This window comes from Helianthus annuus, chromosome 9 (genome assembly GCF_002127325.2).
Source record: "Helianthus annuus cultivar XRQ/B chromosome 9, HanXRQr2.0-SUNRISE, whole genome shotgun sequence".
NCBI classification, from domain to species: Eukaryota; Viridiplantae; Streptophyta; class Magnoliopsida; order Asterales; family Asteraceae; genus Helianthus; species Helianthus annuus.
This window is the reverse complement of record NC_035441.2, coordinates 118,239,330-118,255,274: the sequence shown is the minus strand read 5'-3', so window position 1 is coordinate 118,255,274 and position 15,945 is coordinate 118,239,330. Positions and strand designations below refer to the sequence as shown.

Genomic DNA, 15,945 nt, shown 5'->3' with positions numbered 1-15,945 from the left:
CGGTATTTAAAATACCGCTTGATCGGGCGCACAAGTCCTGCACCTTATGGGTGTACAGTCTTGAATAGCTTGTGCGACTCGTTTAAACAGTCTTGTCTTACTTTAGGCTTTGGGGGGTTATTGACCGTGTCCCGGATATCCTTGGCATTATCTTACGAGATGGCCACGACCAGAGCACGGGGTGTAGGCGTACACCCGGCGTGTATAACTCTTTAATGTGGTGTGTCATTTAATCTTTAGCCCGGACAGCAGATCCCGGGCCACCATAAGTACGGGTACATGTAAATCGTTCACAAGTTTATATTGCATAAATATCCCAAGTTAATAAAAATATTTATGCCTTGTGCATCTAAATCAATTTTCAATCATTTTCAAAATGAGTCAGTCGATTTGTATTTACCAGTGTAAACTGACGTATTTTTCCCAAAAGGTTAAGTGCAGGTACTATACGAAATAGGCTGGCTGTTTCCTAAGAGCGTCCACTATAGTCTCGCAAGCTCGGACGACAAATAACTGTTGAACAATTTATTCTTATTTTAATTGATCCGCCTGTGGATCCGTTTCAACTACTTATGATGTTTATTATGTCATTTTGATTAAAGTTGAAATGTATCTATTCTGCTTCCGCTGTGCATTATTATATTGTGTTGTTTGTCTATGACGATGCCAACCACGTCACTGTACCCCACACCGGGCCCACCGGTGACACGTGGAGATCGGGGTGTGACATATGATTAGTTTGTTTGTATTTATTTTATGTATAGATGTCAAAAGATATTTAGAGGATAACCTGTGATTAACTCGATTAAAACAGGTTGTGATGAAATGAGTCTTTTTTTTTTAAATAAGTGTTTTCAAAATTGGTGAGGCTGTGGTATAAATGAAGTTTTTCAAAATCATATTATATATTACACACTCAGAATAATAATATTGAAGGTTGAGTGTATGTGACCCTATAAATATAGAGGTGTCCTTTATTTTAATTTTTTTCTATTATAGAAATTCCAATGTCATGGTATTTTTGTTGTTTCCTCTATTATTTTCTCTATATAATATAGAATAGAGGTTCCAATGTAAATGCTCTAAATATAGACGTTTACTTTACATTCTTGCTTTTGTATGTTTTTATAGCTCTTTACAACAAGAAAAAGTTTAAGAAACCAATTAAAAATTTATGATGGAGAAAAGGAAAAGATGATATTTTAGATGTTAAAGTGTTATTTTTATACTTTTATTTGTTATAAATTGAATTTCGTACCCGGAAAATTTCTGAGTTATAACCTAATTTTTTTCTATAACAGTAAAAGGGATTTATATCAAATCAAGTGTTGGAGGGTAGCCAACCAGTTGATATCTCTAAGAACCCGTTTGAGTTGTTCTTACACTTAGGTAAGAATCTATTTATTTCAAATTAATTTCATGTATATAAAACAGTAATTAACTCTTTTGAGTTAATTACTGTTTCGTCATGTGGTTTGTTAAAAATCACTATTTCAATCCATTAGTTTAAAAATTGCGATTTCAGTCCGTGTGGTTTCACTTTCGTGACCATTTTCAGTCCCTGTGGTTTCACTTTCGTAACCATTTCAATCCATTTATTCTGTAAGTACAGGGACTGAAATGGTTACGAGGTGGACTGAAATGGTTACGAAAGTGAAACCACAAGGACTGAAATCGCAATTTTTAAACTAATAGACTGAAATAGTGATTTTTTGACAAACCACAGGGACGAAAACAGTAATTAACGCTTTTTAATAATCTAGCAATAGAGCTTTAAATTCTAAGTCGTCCTGATTGGAATTGATAATATCAGAGGATGAATGCGATAGTGGAGTTAAAGAAGACATCATGAAAACATCATGAAGGTTTAGTTGACAAAAACTTAATTTGTAACGAACATTATGTAGATGTACTATTGGGACGTGCTCAACTGTGTCAAAATATTAGGCTTAACAAATCACACTTTAACGCTTCTACGTTTAAATTATTTTATGTGTTTAGTTGGTGTTTAGCCACCCACGAAGCTCGCAGAGTCTTAGGCTAGTTGTTTAATCAATAAACTTGAGATACAGTGGCGAAGCTTGAGATTTCCGACCTGGAGGGCGGAAGTCACCGGACCTAAAAATTTCTATAAAACCGTGGGCCGAAAACGTATATACCCAAAAATTTCTATATGAAAACTACATACTCTCCACTATTGAGCGAAAAGTTCGGGGGGTCGGCCGCTCCCTCCCGCCCCTTAAAAGCTTCGTCCATGCTTGAGAACACAATTCTGATCAAATATCGAGAATACAATAAACACATAAATCCCCGAATCACACAACTGAGATTAATCTTCAAACGAGTTTTACAATAAGAGTTTCGATTGCGTTGAACTTATATTGCGATTCCTAAGCTAAAAACCAGCTAAGATTCTCTAAATAATTTAGAAGACACTTACAAAGACCTGGTAGAGATATAAAGATAATTTTCATATCTTTGACTTGAATTCAAATGATATTATTCTATAACGCCTACAACTTCCTCTTACTAGTAGGAATAATATCCCATCAATATTAAGTTGCTTAGCAATAAAAAAAAGCTTGATCTCCGTTAGTAGTAAGATCATCAACTTACCGAACCAACCAATGCCCACCCCTTATGTGATATATATATATATATATAGATTGAGGATATATTTTATTTTTTTTGTGTTATAGGGGAACGTTTATTGGGAACACTAAAAAAGTGGGGAACAGTAGGAAACTGACTCAAACGAACTCTAATTGGACTCATTCCAGCGGCGTTGGAACCGGCTCGTCGAACCCTAACTAAGATCTCTTAACCCTAAACCTTAAATCCTAACTCCTAAACTCTAAACCCTAAAGCTAAAACCTAAGTTAAACCGTAAAATTTAAACTATAAACCCTAAAAGCTAAACCCTAAAGGCTAAACCCTAAACTCAAAAGCTAAACCCTAAACCCTAAAGCTAAACACTAAATCTAATCCCGAGTCTCATTTAACAGGGGGAGGGGAGGGAAAAGAGATGAAAATATGAAAAACTATGTTCCCGAGTTTCATTTAACAAGGGGAGGGGAGGGAAAAGGAGGGAAAAAGGAAGAAAATATGATCAAATATGACCATATATTCATCCTCCCAAATTGGAGAGATTAGGAGAGAAAATTTTCCTTCCCCTCCTCTGTTAAATGACACTCGAGAACATAGTGTAAAGCTAAACCCTAAAGCAAAACCCTAAAAGCCAAACCCTAATATATTTAGGGTTTAGGGTTATGATTTAGAGTTTAGGGTTAAAAGATCCTAGTTAGGGTTCGACGAGCCGGTTTCAACGCCGCTGGAATGAGTCCAATTGGAGTTCGTTTGAGTCAATTCTCCACTATTCCTTTAGTGTTGCTCAATGAACCTCACACTTGTGTTATATATGTTATTTAGGTTGTTTCTTCCATACTTCGTAAACAAAAACCTATAAACTCAAATAATGATTAAAGTAACTTACAATACATAAAATTACAAAGAAAATCAACAAAGAAGACAAAGACACACAACAACGTGAGAAAAGTAGAAGTGTGAAAAAGGAGAGATATCATCAAAGTATGTATGATCCATCTCTTTTATATATAAAAGTGCTCCACTTTGGTCCCTTAACTTTAGCTTAGCACACAATCAGCACCTCTACTTTTTATAATGACATTTTCAACATGAAACTTTAAAATAAATCAAGTTAAATCCCAAACTCAAATTTATTTTTAATTTTTGTTTCTGATACAAAATCTTTCCTTAACCACAAAAAAAACTAGAAGCCGCTAGCATGGACTCAACATACAACAAAAACAACAATACAACAAACAAAATTACATAATAAAATCGAAAGTCCTCCATTTGACCCAATCAATCCTCAGCGATTCCTAACCCAAAGGAAGCTAAGGGGCCGTTTGGTTCATGAAATTCGAAAGAACTGACATTTGAAAACTTTCCTTTAGAAATTGTGTTTGGTTGGTTTTTAATGGAATTAGAATTAGAAAACATTCCTCCAAATTCTATCAATGAAAGGAATTTAACAATCCTTTGTATATGGGAAGGAATTATAATCTTTCCTAAGAAATGTTTCAAGATTACCAAATTACCACATCTTTCCATTATTCACCTTTTTATTATATCTAAGAATGAGGTTATACATGGTAATTTTGTAAATAATTTATTTCTGCATTCAAATTCCCTTAACAATTATACAAACCAAACACAACACTAATTTCTATTGGAATTAATTCCAATCCCTTTCAAACATTTCAATTCCGTCGTAGATATTCCATGAACCAAACGACCCCGTAAGAGTCTCGATCTCTCCCACTATATTTAGGATCTTCATCGGTCATTAGGAAAGATACACATGTTTTATGCCTACTAAATACTCCAACAAGACACCAACATAATGGCTTGAAAAGTCTCCTTTTATTCTCATTTCCTGGCATGAACTTGTGTATTTGAAAAACATCACCAATAGAGAAAACGTATATGTGAGGGATTTTGCACCACTCACTAATGTGATGCCACACCACCGAGGCCATAAACACACGAGGTGAAATGTGGTCAGTAGTCTCCAACTCACTTTTGCACATACAAAACCAAGAAGGGCTTTGGATGATGATGTTTTTAATTGTAACTAGTAATAAGACCCGCGCGTTGCGGCGCGGGTACTTCGCAAATATCGAACGGATTAGTCCAAGCGTTAGGTGATGTGTTAATCATATGAAAACACACGTTTTGACGTATCCGATTGAACTCAATGTATCCTATAGTTGTATTGCGATTGGGTCAAAACGCAAATATCGAACGGATTAGGCTATAGGGTGTGGTCATGACCCTCATGACCACCATGACCCTCCAGGTCAGTGTCATGTCACCCACCTCTAATCCACAATCCAAAACCACTACCCTAAGGGTGTGGGCATAACCCAAACCACTATCCCCTTATTTATTTTAATTTATCTTTGTCTAAAGTAAAAGGAAATGATTACTTGAAAAATGGAAAGAAGGACCATGGTTATCATGGTTTAATCCATACAAACCATGATAGGTTAGGGAAAGAAGTGATATAGCCTTCCATCCATGATGGTTTACCCCCACACCCTTTATCCTAATATGTGTTTTGTGGAGGGTTCAAATGAGAAGAATTTTTTTGTAAGAAGATAAAAAGAAAAAGTTTCACCAATAAGAATGTTTCAATTTACTTCATTTAATATTTGGATTTTAATTTTAATATAAGGGTATATTGGTAAACTTATATAAATCATTAATTTGTATTCTTCCTCTTTAATAACTAGCTAAATTAAATTTGTAACTCCTTTTCAAAATATATACTTTTTCCAAATTAAAAAAAAAAACAACTTAATTTAAAGTGTAGAATAAATTATTAGTTGTGTAGGATAAATTACGAGTTGTGTAGGATATATTTCGAGGTGTGTAGGATAAATTTCGACTGTGTAGGATAAAATTATATAATGTGTATGATATATGTAGGAAAATTTTGATATGTGTAGGTTTTGTAGATTATATGTAGGATAATTAATGATTAGTTGACTAATTAATTAAAGAGAGAAAACTTAATAATAAAAGTTATAAATGAAATAGCATTTTACGTATATGTCCTTTCTTTTTTTTTTTTCTCACATTAAATTTCTTTTCAAATGAACCTTTCTCTATGTGTTTTAACACATATAAAAGTAATATGATTGAATATATGATGTTGCTTTTAATGCAACTCCACTAGTCGCATTTCATCTAGATTAAATATAAAAATATTATGTTTATTTAATTTTCTATTTCTTTCAAGGAGCTATAACTCTATACTATATGTAATGAACAAGGTTGGATATTTTAAAATTTCGGATATTTTAAGGTATCTAAAAGTTAAAAAAAAATTTTTAGTTCAATGCATAAACTATAATCATAAAATAAGGGTAAAATAGTCTTTTAAATAATAATTATTTTAAAATTCTCATCTTTATTACATTTTATTCTCTCATCTTTAACCAAATTCTTATTAATTAATTATTAATTACATTTTATCCCCCGATGAAAAACTAATTACCCACACGATTTTTAAACAACAATAACTGTTTCGTACATTAATATATTTTTTTAAATACACCATAAAAGTGACCATTTTATACTCTCTTTTATTTGAGTATAGTATTGCTATGTTAATTAAAGAGAAAAATGCCCGGATAGTCCCTGTGGTTTCGCCTTTTTTCACCTATAGTCCTCAACTTTCTAAAACTACCTGAATAGTCCCCAAGTTTTCATTTTTTGTTCCCGGATAGTCCCTGGGTCTAACTTCAGTTACTTTTCTCTGTTAAGTGGGTGTTAAGAGTGTGTGAAATGACCAATTTACCTTTTTTTTTAAGGCCAAACCACAGGGACTATCCGGGCATTTGAAACCCTAATCACAAAACAAAACCCTCTTCATTTGAAACCCTAATCACAAAATCCGCACACTATAGATCCCCCTGCTCCCTCTCTCACAGAACTCCGATCACCGGAGGTGATCTCCGGCCGGTTTTAGCGCCGTCTCCTCGTTCTCCGACCAATCACCTCCCCCACCTCCACCCTCCTCTTCCGACGAGACCCTCACACCACACACCACTCTCCTGTTTCACGAAATTATACGGCCACCACCTGATGGTGGTGGCGTACGGTGCTGCTAGACGATGAGAACAAAGAATTAGAGAGGGGAATCAGAGAAAGGAGGGAACCGACGAGGTGTCCGACGGCCGGCGACGGCGAGAACGACGACAGTGGCCGTGAGCGACGGTGAAGGCAATCTTCCGACAAGTTTTGTATCTCGGTAAGAACTGGTGTCCCCTTTCTTCTCTCTTTTTTCTTTTCTTTAATTTTCTGACCGATAATGGTGATGTTGCCGGCTGTCGTTTATGATGATGCTGATGCGGTTGAAGACGATGATGATTAGGATGATGAATTGATGATGCGGTGGTGTTGAAGGATTTACACATCTTTTAATCAATTTTTGATGGTTTTGGATGTATTGGAGGTGGAGCCGCAACGGTGGTGGTGGCCGACGGAGATGTCGGCCGAAGACAGCGACAAAGACAGTGGTGGGTGGTGTTATCAGTTTGAGTTTGGTTCGGGTTTAGTTTCGAGTTCAAGTGACTTGGTTCAACTACAGGTTAGATCTGTTTCGGTTCAGATTTCGCGACACGGTTCAGATTTTGAAGGTGGAGGGATTAAATGAAGATGGAGGTGGCTGCTGTAAGTTATTCGGTTCAGATTTCGCGACACGGTGAAAAACGGCTGGAAAACCGGACTTTCGCCGGAATTGGAGAGGGAGAGGGAGAGAGAGAGGGTGATGGTGGAGGGTGGAGGAGGGTGATGGTGGGTGGAGGTTGAAGATGAAGTGTGGTGGTGGAGTTTTATAAATAAAAAGAGAAAAATGCCCGGATAGTCCCTGTGGTTTGGCCTTTTAAGGAAAGGGTATTTTTGTCATTTCACATCATTTTAACAGAGAAAAGTAACTGAAGTTAGACCCAGGGACTATCCGGGAACAAAAAATGAAAACTTGGGGACTATTCAGGTAGTTTTAGAAAGTTGGGGACTATAGGTGAAAAAAGGCGAAACCACAGGGACTATCCGGGCATTTTTCTCTTAATTAAAAATTGATATGTTATGTGAACAACAGTAGGGTGAGCAATAACTGAATCGTTAATCGAAACCGAACCGAAACAGACTAAATCAAACCAAAATCAACCAAAAACTACATTAACTGATAACCGATTAACTGAAAACCGAACTAACCAAAAACGGTTATCGGTTTTTTTTGTACATTCGTTTAACCAAAACGAACTATTCATATTTTCATATATTTATAGCTTTTATGCCCCCAGTTCATGTATTTCATATTTTATACCTTCATTTCATGTATTTAGACTTTCATTTCAAATATTTATACTTCCATTTCATGTATTCAAACTTCAATTTCATGTATTTCTAAGCGAAATTAAATGAAACGAACAAAAAATCATTAATCTAACTGAATAAACCGAACTGGTTAACCAAAAATCGATTGGTTAATAAAATTGACTGACCGATATCTTCGATTTTGGCTTCGGTTGAGTGTAATAGTCAAACCAATCGAATAATACACACCTGACAATGTTTGTATTTTCTGTTGTATCGTGTGGAGACCCTTATAGTGTTACTACATACAAATATTTATATATGAGGATAAACTTGAACAAAATTGACCGGTTGTAAACTGAGATAGACTAAACATGACAACGTAGTGTTATATTATAATAAGTCAATGATATTGTTTGGTTCAAAAATCAAAGTAGCATTTGTTGTTGTGTCATTTTCCACAACAATGATGTTTGAAGTATCTTGACTTGATACATAAATAATTTTCAGAAAACAACTACGAAGTAAACCTTGCCTCCAAACATCCCACTAAAAATCAAAACTACTAGAAGTTTGGGAAAATGTTGATTCTTAATTTCGTATGATTCATGTTAAGTGTGACATGTTTATCAATAAACATTTGATAATTTTCAAACATGATTGACATTTTTTTTTTTAAATTGTCGTTAAGGCATTGCAAATAAGAGATGAAAACCAAAAATATGGGTTGGATAATATTTTTAATATAAAGTAAATTACAAGTTTTGTACTTTATGTTAATACCATTTTTCAGGTGATGTCTTTTGCCGTAAAAGTTGACGAGTTTTGTCCTTAGTGTTTCAAAATCATACACATTATGTCCTTTAGCCCTAACCCAATTAGATTTTTTAGTTAAATCAGATTATACAAGGGTGTTTAGTCTTTTTACCAATTTATTTAATATTATTTAAAAAACTAAAACAAAATATTTTAAAAAATTATCACCGCCCCCGTTAACCCACCAGTCCACCACCACCCACCAACCCACCACCACCATCGACTCTCACTTTCTCTCCTTCACCCACCATCTCCATCACCACAACCACCGCCACAACTACTTTCTCTCTGCTAGACCACCACCATCATCGCCCCCACCAGAACCCTAACCCCAACCTGCAACAACCCAAATCAGCAACCCATTAAACCCACCACCCCATCCACTATCACAACCCGCCACCGTCTCCATCATCACCACCCACACTAGAACCCTAACCCAATGAACCTGCAAACTACCCAAATCAGCAACCACCACCATTAAACCCACCACCCCATCCACCATCACAACCCGCCACCGTTTCCACCATCACCACCCCCATCGAAACCCTAGTCCCAACAACCTGCAAACAACCTAAATCACCAACCACCACCACCACATCCACCATCACCCGCCACCACATCCACCATCACCCACCACCACATCCACCATCACAACCTGCCACCGTCACTATCCATAAACCCTCAACCGTCACCATCCACCACCCACCACCGCTAAACCCACCATTCACCATCTCAGATTTGGATTATGTGTGGATAGAGAGAGAGAACAGAATGTGTGATATATAAAGAGAGAGAACAGATAGGTAGAGAGAAGAGGGAGAAAGAGAGCGCGCAAAGGTTTTATTCTATTTATATATTTATTTTTTATTTTCTATACAAATAGTCCCTTGATATAATTTATTTACTCAATAGTGCTCGGGAAGGTGAAATGGTAAGAATACACTCATGTGCAAGGCAAACGACCAAATTTAACTAAAAAAGTCTAACTGGGTTAGGACTAAAGAACATAACGTGCACAATTTTGAAACGTTAAAGAAAAAACTCGTCAACTTTTGTGCCAAAGGAAACCGTCTGAAAATTGATTTTATCATAAACGACAAGAGTTGTAATTTACTCTTTAATATATTGATACGTCAACTTTATTTTATTTCTTTATATTAATTAAGATTTTAACCTTTTTGATTTTTTATTTTTATGTCATCAATGTCAGACAATTGAACCTACAATTTTTAGCTGTTTATGGAAAACTAGTGCTAATACCCGCGAATTTCGCGGTGTTGATAAATGATATGTTTTTTTATTTTTAGAAAAAAAAAATTACGTCTAAACTGATCATAAAGAAACAGTACGCATGGACTTATTATGGAAATCTGAATCGAACATTAAAATACAACGAAAGTATCATACTATAGATCTAAAATAACCGAAAAGATATGTAAACAAAGGAAATACGTTTTTTTTTTGTGTGTGAAATATAAATTGAAAGCCTATTACTCTAATACTTCTATTTGCTGGAGCTTCATAACCACCTAAGTCGGTAATTAATTTGGGAAGGATCTACATTTGATAACAACATTAAAACATGTAAAGTTTATGAAATAGAAACAATAATAAAAGATAACAAATTATAGATAAAATAGGATAGTATAATACCAATTCATGAGTTACTATCATTGCAAAAAAAAAAAAAGGAAAGAAAAAAAGGATAGTTAGGATCGTCACTAAGTTGTATATAACCTTCGACATTGCTAGTATATTTGTATCTTGCTGAATCAAAGACATTTAAAAAATTTTAATAGGAAAAAAAGTCAATCAGATATATGAAATTACGTAATAACGTGAAATATTATTGTCAATCTAACAACAAATAAAATAACAATATTATTGAAATTAAAGCAAGAGACAATTATTCAAAAAAGGAAAAATACTAAATTCAAACGTATGACGCCAATAACGCTCAAAAACTCGAAATAGAAAATTTCACTCTTTATTCTGAATGTGTTCCGAGGTCTTCAACTTCTTATTAGTTATATTATCATTGATACTGAACACTTTGTCGTAGGCGTAAACGTCAACCAGTTTACGCCTATTGGTTTCGCATTCAGGAAACTGTAATGTATGTGTTGACCTTCCTGCGTTAACGTCTGAAATCTTTTTTGCATACAATTCTCTCAAGCTCAAGCATTCTTCCGCTTTAAGCTCCTATAAATAAAAGGGTGATCCAGTCAAGAACTTATTACTAAAAGGCCAATTTAAAATTAATAACCATTAATTTTAGCAAATAGCCCTTTGATAATAAAAACCTCAAATTAAAAACAGTTTTTTAATTCATAGCTGGTAAAAAAATAACAGATATGGTTATAATGTTGCAACAAATTGAGTACAAAGTTTTATAGCTTTAAGTTACACGTTAGATTGCAATCTGACTCGCCACCAACATAATGTGACCAGCAATCCGACCCTTGACCAACAAAATGCAAATACAATGACCTTTGCCACCCCATACATCATGCATCACATGACCTCTTCTTTGCGCTTTTGGAGATCCATCTTCAATAGTTAGGCTGAAATCAAATAACCCAACAACAATAATCATACCCTTCTTAGAACAAAATGCATGAAAAAATGTTAAGTTGACTAAATAAATGGGACACATTGCTTATCAAAATTTTTGGGAATATTTGAATATAATATTTCATCAAAGGAATTCGATTATGGAATTTACCGATAGTCGACCTCTATTTTAACTACGGCTTCCGGTAACAGTAAGCGTCATATCCTTCTATCTAGTGTTCCAGTTTATAAAGTTTCCACTTACTGGCCTCGACATGAAAACTCATTCTTTCAAAGTTTATCAAGTTCATAATATTCAAATCAAAACGAAACTACCAAGCAATTGTTCATGTTGACACAATGAATAAAGCTAGAATCAGATTTTTAATTTTTAATTTTGGAATATACAAATTAGCAACTGCCATTGACAGTTGGCTTGTATTTAAAAGTATAAAAAAGTAAGAATAAGGAAATCAAATCTTCCTTAATAAGTGAGTAGAGTACATACCCAAACAAATGCACACTACATATAACAATGATATAAAGACTTGAAAATATTGATAAACAAAGCTTTACAAAAAACATAAGTGAAAATATCACTTACTCTTTGGAAACCAACTATTAATGTTACAGGTAACATTCTATCATCATCCATATGTAACTTAAAATAGATGTCCTTTACCAAATTAACAACACTGCATTTAACAAAGGAAGTGCATTACCATAAATAATAATGAAGTCCATTTAAGTATCAAACGAAGCAAGAAGGATTCATATAAAGAACATATATGTAAGTAAGCTCAATGAGGAAAAATAGGTGCACCACCTCTTATAAAGTTGATGGGCTAGTGTTGGAATATATACATATGGTAGGATGAGCAAATGGTAGGGTACCGGTTTCGAACAGGTACCGAATTTCCAGAACGGAAATATATTCGGTACTGACTTTCGATGTTTTTGGTACCGGTATTTACCAGTTCTACCCTGAAATACCGGTACTGAACCGAGTATACCGGTACCGAACCGGGGATACCGGTACCCATTTTGGGGATTTTCGATACCGGTTGGTACCGAGCTCATCCCTACATATGATGCACCCATTTTTCAAACATGAGCAGTAGAACTGTATTATTATGCAATTTATATATGTAACTCAATGCATCTTACCTTAAAAAATTGACTTAATCTTCATTTTTGGCGGTATTGACAAAGATTATATTCTATGAAAAACTAAAGTGGAAATTGAAGCATTTCTCACTGCTTATGGGAGTAGATTTCACGCATGAATATCAGTCAACATCACTATAATCATCTTCAATAAAAATTGTTTAGTTCCTTGCATGCCATTAACCTTTTCGATTAGTCATCAGAGCATGTGATGCTTCATTGCCTCATACTCTCTGCTCGAAATAGAAAATAAAAGTAAATTAAGTTTAAAACTAATGTTTGTAGTAGAGCTTTTAACCCACTTTACATGTATGTATCATAGTTATTAAAGCGAGCGCCCAGGCGCAAATAAAGCCCCGGGCCCAACAATCGCCCTGAGTGTACATCACGCCTTTAATCTTCAGGTTAGTTCATAATCTTCTGCATAGTTATTAAGGCGAGCGCCCAGGCGCACGTAGGCGTAGATAAAGTCCCGGGCCCAACAAATCGCCCTGAGTGCACCTCGCGCCTTTAATAACTATGGTTTGTATAGATGGCATATAGAAGTTGACATGATGCTAGAAGCAAGAATACTTACCTTACAATGTTAATAACCCATTCTTGATCAATGTCATTTCCATATAAAAGCACCACAACACATAACCCTACATGAAAATAGAAGGAGAAAAAGATTAATGTAATGCTAAAAAAAGATTGAAACTAATAAGAATAACTGATTTGATAACCGAGCCTTTTTTAGAACTGATTCATTCATGACACCATCAACAGGTGTTTTCAAATATCTAAACAATAATATAAAATAAAAATACATTATTGCTCTGTTGAAGAACAAATTCTAACCATCGCAAAAAATTGTAATTAATTCATGAAGGAAAGACAAACTTCCATATGAGGGCTAGTAACATGAAACCAAGCTGTTGAAATAAATGATTTAAAAACCGATTCAAATCGGCCGGTTGATCTGTCCGGTAGAACCGGTTAAACCGCCCGGTACACCCGGTTGAACCGCCCAATACACCCGGTTAAGTCGTTTCTGAGCCAAATTCGGTACGTATAAAAACCGGATTTTAAAACATTGGTTGAAATAGAAATTGAGAATGCAAGCGAATTGGTAGATAGAAAACATACAGTTGTGCAGAGTAGTAGTCAAAAGAAAATAGTCACATACCACCATAGGTTCGAGTTAGAACGGACAATTGCACCAATTTTTGCATATGCAAAGCAAACTCTATGCCATATATCACTAAAACAAAATAATGGAAGAAACAAATGACTCAAATGGCAAAAAGATAAACAAACAGCAAGATTTATTAAACAAATAATCCTCTTCCCCAAAAAACACTACTCAACAAACACTCAAGAGCATTTACATAATAGTCATGGCATCTATTTTCATGTGTTGTACATTGAAATTTCTGTAGAGAAATACAGTGGCAACAATAGAGACAGTCAACAAATGCAACATGAAATTATCAAATCAGTTGCATTTCCATCCTTGATCGTTGATCGTTTTTCTAATTTAAAATTTGTCCATTCTTTCTGGCTATTAATAATTAAGATAACCCAAAACAACACATTTAAAGTCCTAACCGGCACAAATTTTTACATCTCAGTCAATATTACCTGATATAACTGTTACAATAGTACACCATGAATCTCATTTAGAACAGCTCAACGAATAGTTATGAGTTTATTTATCTATAACTAAAATGAACGACCACTATTCAATAAAGAAACTTATGTGAACTGAAACACAGAACTCTTAAGCTTAAGAAATGCACCAATAATAAGATTTAACTAAGTTGATTACCTAACTATATTTCGGTGGGCTAAGTCTACCTGATTGCTCAAATGTGTGTTGGGGAGAAAGTTATCGAATATTGACACATCAGAAGAAATTAGTTTGCTATTTCTCACGAAGCATTGTTGAGACATAGTACTTTATTAACCATTACCATTCAAATCAAAATCACTTGACTTGGAATGCGGCTTGTTTTTTTTTTTTTTTTTTTGCATAAATAGATGAACAATTTAGTGCTGTTTAGAACAGTGTAAAAGGTTGTAGGCTACCCTGTGTTATTTTATATATACACACTATCAATATACTCTTTTTTATTAACATTCACTGATAGTGCTTACAACTTTCTATATCCAAATTGAACTGTATACAAACTTATAATATCAAAGAAGACTTAAATTCCTTGTCGCTCACACATTATAAAATCAAAAGAGGCTTCGATTAAGACAAAATTCAAATTCTACGTGATAATGTAGAATGTAAAGTTTAGTGGTTTACAAATTGACAAATACTTTACAAAATTAAGAGTGATATACCTGTTTGAGATCTTGTCGAGAAAAATTGGACATGGCAAAGAACTTTGTGGCAATGGTACAGGTAATACATCCATTGCCATCTATAATTTCAAAATCAAAACAAATGCAAATATGCAATCCTTGTTAAAACTCATTTATTAGTGACTTTGCGTTTGAATCCAACATGTAGATTGACATGCCATAGTAATAATCAGACTTCATAAAACATAACCATAAAAAAATATAAAGATTAGGGCAGTACCTAGTTAATGAAGCATTAGATCACCTTTGAAGATCTGTGCTGGAAGACGACAAACCCTAGATACGAAACATATCCAGATTTGAAAAAAATGATTCAAAATCAACAATCAAAATTATAGAATATACAAATCTGAATCGTACCTGGTGTATTGACGTTGTTGTAGTGATACAATTAGGATTCCAATGATTAATGATGAGAAGAAACAGTTCGGATGATAATATCGAACGATTCAAAAATCAAAACATGAAAAAAATCAAGATCAATAATCATCAATAAATATTGAAAAAATCTATGTTGGATCTACAAAGAACACATAAGAACACCTTATCATAATAATATCTTAATATCGCAATCATACCTTGATGTAGTTGTAGATAAATCGATTGTTATGAAACCCTAGAAAAAAAACGAATGAATATGAAAATCAGATCTTGCAGGAAAACATAGATCTACAGATTGGAATTATAAAATCACGATGTTTACAGAAATATGGAATATCTAACCTTGAATCGGATGGATTATACGCAGATCTATGAAGAGTCTTAGAGAGCAGAGGGAGAGAGGCTTGAGAAACCCTAATTGAGAAACAAAATTGTCGGGTTGTGTGTTTATATAGGAGAACCAATTCGACCCGAATGAATGGAAATGGATCCCGTGTGACTCTTCACCACAGGGAATAGGAATGGATGTCAATTTTGGCAAGGAAAATGAAGAATTGAAGCTCTAGATGGAGGACATGTGTCCCCTAATTAAGGTTTTTATTAGGTTGTATAGATGTCTTTCATTTTCAATTTTTTTCTTTCTTGGCACCAGTTTCAGTTGTTGTGATTATTATTATTATTATTATTATTATTATTATTATTATTATTATTATTATTATTATTAAATAAAGTTGATTGAAACTTTAAGAGTTAAATCGTTATTAA

At 34.3% G+C, this 15,945-nt stretch overlaps 1 long non-coding RNA gene across 16 annotated transcripts; it reads right to left on the bottom strand.

The window, feature by feature from the left end:
• Positions 1-10,592: 10,592 nt before the first annotated feature.
• LOC110878312 lies at positions 10,593-15,695 on the bottom strand. 16 transcript variants are annotated; one of them, XR_004867032.1, is made up of 10 exons: positions 15,523-15,693; positions 15,160-15,415; positions 15,020-15,075; positions 14,779-14,858; positions 13,613-13,687; positions 13,022-13,088; positions 12,445-12,677; positions 11,882-11,972; positions 11,215-11,541; positions 10,593-10,926 (listed from the first exon to the last, which is right to left on the bottom strand). It is a non-coding gene; the product is annotated as an uncharacterized LOC110878312 (long non-coding RNA). The 16 variants fall into 16 exon arrangements; XR_002557823.2 differs by having other exon boundaries at positions 11,132-11,288; positions 15,523-15,688; XR_004867030.1 differs by having other exon boundaries at positions 11,215-11,288; positions 15,523-15,688.
• Positions 15,696-15,945: the final 250 nt, after the last annotated feature.